The 5,262-nt window shown below is 40.6% G+C and overlaps 4 non-coding genes across 4 annotated transcripts; all 4 read left to right on the plus strand.

Annotated features, from left to right (window-relative positions):
• Nucleotides 1-374: 374 nt before the first annotated feature.
• Nucleotides 375-458, plus strand: TRNAL-CAA. The gene has a single exon. It is a non-coding gene; the product is annotated as a tRNA-Leu (tRNA).
• Nucleotides 459-1,148: 690 nt separating this feature from the next.
• TRNAL-CAA lies at nt 1,149-1,232 on the plus strand. Its single transcript has one exon. It is a non-coding gene; the product is annotated as a tRNA-Leu (tRNA).
• Nucleotides 1,233-1,922: 690 nt separating this feature from the next.
• TRNAL-CAA lies at nt 1,923-2,006 on the plus strand. The gene has a single exon. It is a non-coding gene; the product is annotated as a tRNA-Leu (tRNA).
• An 872-nt stretch (nt 2,007-2,878) lies between these two features.
• TRNAL-CAA lies at nt 2,879-2,962 on the plus strand. The gene has a single exon. It is a non-coding gene; the product is annotated as a tRNA-Leu (tRNA).
• Nucleotides 2,963-5,262: the final 2,300 nt, after the last annotated feature.

Here is a 5,262-nt window from a genome sequence, read left to right on the forward strand (position 1 = left end):
CAATCGACAAGGGATCTCACAATCCACCCCTTTTGAGGGCCAAGCGTACTCACTCGCGCATCGCCGGTGACTAGCTCGGATATCATTCATAAAAGTCCTAGCACATTGCTAGCAGACATTGTCCATTTTATCCCATTAAGTATTGTCGTCAGCCTCACAGTTTTAAATGCGCCTATTAGAGAGAGGTTTTCGCCGCTTGTTAGGATTGTTTCGTTCGTCTCTCAAACAGTTAGTAGATATTATCTATTCTAATTTGTGACGTATCGTTGTCAGCCTCACAGTTTTAAAACGCGTCTACTATGGAGACATTTTCACACTCATATACGGAATGCTAAACTCTTCTCTCAAACCAATCCAAGAATACATCATTAGTAGTTAGGATGGCCGAGTGGTCTAAGGCGCCAGACTCAAGTTCTGGTCCTCGTAAGAGGGCGTGGGTTCAAATCCCACTTCTAACATCAATTGTAATTGAGAGGCAACATGCGAGCCAAAGTGGATACTATCAACTATTGTTGTGAGCGTGATATTGATGGGTTTTGGGTCGAAAGTAGCTTGGATATTAGATATAGTTAGTTGACTCCGTGCCACGCTATATAATGCTTTTAAACATTGTTTTTTAGAACATATGTAAGTACGAGTTTAGTTATCTTACATGCCACGTCACAAACCGAAGTTGATTGAAAATATATATACTAGAGAGAAGCACCAACACCCATTATAATAATGGTATGCTTCATTTCCATTGCAAGAAAGAGAGCTTGAACCTCAAGCCTTATACACGCTCTCACCAACTGAGCCATTCCAACCACTCATTGTTTATTACCCAAGACCACCATTAGTTGATATTATCTGCTATTGTTCTTTACGTATCGCAGTCACCCTCATGGTTTTAAACTGCATCATGTAAGGAGAGGTTTTCCTCTCTAATCGACATGGGATCTCACAATCCACCCCTTTTGAGGGCCAAGCGTACTCACTCGCGCATCGCCGGTGACTAGCTCGGCTATCATTCGTAAAAGTCCTAGCGCATTGCTAGAAGATATTGTTCATTTTATCCCTTTAGGTATTGTACTATGGAGACATTTTCACACTCATATACGGAATGCTAAACTCTCCTCTCAAACCAATCCAAGAATACATCATTAGTAGTTAGGATGGCCGAGTGGTCTAAGGCGCCAGACTCAAGTTCTGGTCCTCGTAAGAGGGCGTGGGTTCAAATCCCACTTCTAACATCAATTGTAATTGAGAGGCAACATGCGAGCCAAAGTGGATACTATCAACTATTGTTGTGAGCGTGATATTGATGGGTTTTGGGTCGAAAGTAGCTTGGATATTAGATATAGTTAGTTGACTCCGTGCCACGCTATATAATGCTTTTAAACATTGTTTTTTAGAACATATGTAAGTACGAGTTTAGTTATCTTACATGCCACGTCACAAACCGAAGTTGATTGAAAATATATATACTAGAGAGAAGCACCAACACCCATTATAATAATGGTATGCTTCATTTCCATTGCAAGAAAGAGAGCTTGAACCTCAAGCCTTATACACGCTCTCACCAACTGAGCCATTCCAACCACTCATTGTTTATTACCCAAGACCACCATTAGTTGATATTATCTGCTATTGTTCTTTACGTATCGCAGTCACCCTCATGGTTTTAAACTGCATCATGTAAGGAGAGGTTTTCCTCTCTAATCGACATGGGATCTCACAATCCACCCCTTTTGAGGGCCAAGCGTACTCACTCGCGCATCGCCGGTGACTAGCTCGGCTATCATTCGTAAAAGTCCTAGCGCATTGCTAGAAGATATTGTTCATTTTATCCCTTTAGGTATTGTACTATGGAGACATTTTCACACTCATATACGGAATGCTAAACTCTCCTCTCAAACCAATCCAAGAATACATCATTAGTAGTTAGGATGGCCGAGTGGTCTAAGGCGCCAGACTCAAGTTCTGGTCCTCGTAAGAGGGCGTGGGTTCAAATCCCACTTCTAACATCAATTGTAATTGAGAGGCAACATGCGAGCCAAAGTGGATACTATCAACTATTGTTGTGAGCGTGATATTGATGGGTTTTGGGTCGAAAGTAGCTTGGATATTAGATATAGTTAGTTGACTCCATGCCACGCTATAATGCTTTTAAAAATTGTCAAAACATGATTTTTGAGAATATCTGTAAGTACGAGTTTAGTTATCTTACATGCCACGTCACAAACCGAAGTTGATTGAAAATATTTACTGGAGCGAAGCACCAAAACCCATTATAATAATGGTATGCTTCATTTGCATTGCAAGAAAGAGAGCTTGAACCTCAAGCCTTATACACGCTCTCACCAACTGAGCCATTCCAACCACTCATTGTTTATTACCCAAGACCACCATTAGTTGATATTATCTGCTATTGTTCTTTACGTATCCCAGTCACCCTCATGGTTTTAAACTGCATCATGTAAGGAGAGGTTTTCAAACCCTTGTAAGAAATGTTTCTTCACCTCTCTAATCGACATACGATCTCACAATCCACCCCTTTTGAGAGCCAAGCGTCCTCAGTTGCGCATCGCCGGTGACTAGCTCGGCTATCATTCTTAAAAGTCCTAGCGCATTGCTAGCAGACATTGTCCATTTTATCCCATTAGATATTGTCGTCAGCCTCACAGTTTTAAATGCCTATTAGAGAGAGGTTTTTGCCCCTTGTTAGGATTGTTTCGTTCGTCTCTCAAACAGTTAGTAGATATTATCTATTCTAATCTGTGACGTATCGTTGTCAGTCTCACAGTTTTAAAACGCGTCTACTATGGAGACATTTTCACACTCATATACGGAATGCTAAACTCCCCTCTCAAACCAAACCAAGAATACATCATTAGTAGTTAGGATGGCCGAGTGGTCTAAGGCGCCAGACTCAAGTTCTGGTCCTCGTAAGAGGGCGTGGGTTCAAATCCCACTTCTAACATCAATTTTTATTGTGAGGCCAAATGTGAGCCAAAGTGGATACAATCAACTATTGTTGTTGAGAGTGATATGATGGGTTTTGGGTCGAAAGTAGCTTGGATATTAGATATAGTTAGTTGACTCCGTGCCACGCTATAATGCTTTTAAACATTGTTTTTGAGAACATATAAGTACGAGTTTAGTTATCTTACACGCCACGTCACAAACCGAAGTTTATTGAAAATATTTACTAGAGAGAAGCACCAAAATCCATTATAATTATGGTATGCTTCATTTGAATTGCAAGAAAGTGAGCTTGAACCTCTCACTTATAATTAAGGGCCACACGCTCTAACAAACTAGGCCATTCTAGCCACTCATATGTTATTACCCAAGACCACCATTAGTTGATATTATCTGCTATTGTTCTTTTCGTATCACAGTCACCCTCATGGTTTTAAACTGCATCTTGTAAGGAGAGGTTTTCAAACCCTTGTAAGAAATGTTTCTTCACCTCTCCAATCGACATGGGATCTCACAATCCACCCCTTTTGAGGGTCAAGCGTCCTAACTCACACATCGCCGGTGACTAGCTCGGATATCATTCGTAAAAGTCCTAGCGCATTGCTATCAGACATTGTCCATTTTATCCCATTAGGTATTGTCGTCAGCCTCGCAGTTTTAAAACGCGCCTATTAAAGAGAGGTTTTCGCCGCTTGTTAGGATTGTTTTGTTCGTCTCTCAAACAGTTAGTAGATATTATCTATTCGAATCTGTGATGTATCGTTGTCAGCCTCACAGTTTTAAAACGCGTCTACTATGGAGACATTTTCACACTCATATACGGAATGCTAAACTCCCCTCTCAAACCAATTCAAGAATACATCATTAGGAGTTAGGATGACTGAGTGGTCTAAGGCGCTAGACTCAAGTTTTGGTCCTCAAAAAAGTGCGTGGGTTCAAATCCCACTTCTAACATCAATTGTTATTGTGAGGCAAAATGTGAGCCAAAGTGGATACAATCAACTATTGTTGGGAGTGGATGTGATGGGTTTTGGGTCGAAAGCGCAACATGGATAATAGATATAGTTAGTTGACTCTGTGCCAGTACGAGTTTAGGGTATTATTTGCTAATGTTCTTTAGTCACCCTCATGGTTTTAAACTGCATCATGTAAGGAGAGATTTTCAAACCCTTGTAGGAACTGTTTCTTCACCTCTCCAATCGACATGGGATCTCACAATCCACCGTTTTAAACTGCATCATGTAAGGAGAGGTGTAAGAACTGTTTCTTCACCTCTTCAATCGACATGGGATCTCACAATCCACCCCTTTTGAGGGTCAAGCGTCCTCACTCTCGCATCGCCAGTGACTAGCTCGGATATCATTCGTAAAAGTCCTAGCGCATTGCTAGCAGACATTGTCCATTTTATCCCATTAGGTATTGTCATCAGCCTCACAGTTTTAAATGCGCCTATTAGAGAAAGGTTTTCGCCGCTTGTTAGGATTCTTTCGTTCATCTCTCAAACAGTTAGTAGATATTATCTATTCTAATCTATGACGTATCATTGTCAGCCTCACAATTTTAAAACGCGTCTACTCTGGAGACATTTTCACTCATATACGGTATGCTAAACTCCCCTCTCAAACCATTCGCCACTTGTTAGGATTGTTTCGTTCATCTCTCAAACAGTTAGTAGATATTATCTATTCTAATCTGTGACGTATCATTGTCAACCTCACAATTTTAAAACGCATCTACTATGGAGACATTTTCACTCATATACGGTATGCTAATCTTCCCTCTCAAACCAATCTTAGAATAGATCATTAGCAGTTAGGATGGCCGAGTGGTCTAAGGCGCCAGACTCAAGTTTTGGTCATCGTAAGAGGGTGTGGGTTCTCAAATCCCACTTCTAACATCAATTGTTATTGTGAGGCAAAATGCGAGCCAAAGTAGATACAATCAACTATTGTTGTGAGTGATGATGGGTTTTGGGTCTTGGATATAGATATAGTTAGTTGACTCCGTGCCACACTATAATACTTTTTAAAATTGTCAAAACATGATTTTTGTTATAATCAAGGGTCACACTCTCTAACCAACTGAGTCATTCCAGCCACTCATTTGTTATTATCCAAGACAACTATTAGTTGATATTGTCTGCTTTTCATTCTTCACGTATCGCGGTCACTCTCATGGTTTTAAACTGCATCTTTAAGGAGAGGTTTTCAGACCCTTGTAAGAAATGTTTCTTCACCTCTCCAATCGATGTGGGATCTCAAAATCCACCCTTTTTTAGGGCCAAGCGTGAAATGTTTC

The sequence above is a fragment of the Cucurbita maxima genome, unplaced genomic scaffold (genome assembly GCF_002738345.1).
Source record: "Cucurbita maxima cultivar Rimu unplaced genomic scaffold, Cmax_1.0 Cma_Scf00101, whole genome shotgun sequence".
NCBI classification, from domain to species: Eukaryota; Viridiplantae; Streptophyta; class Magnoliopsida; order Cucurbitales; family Cucurbitaceae; genus Cucurbita; species Cucurbita maxima.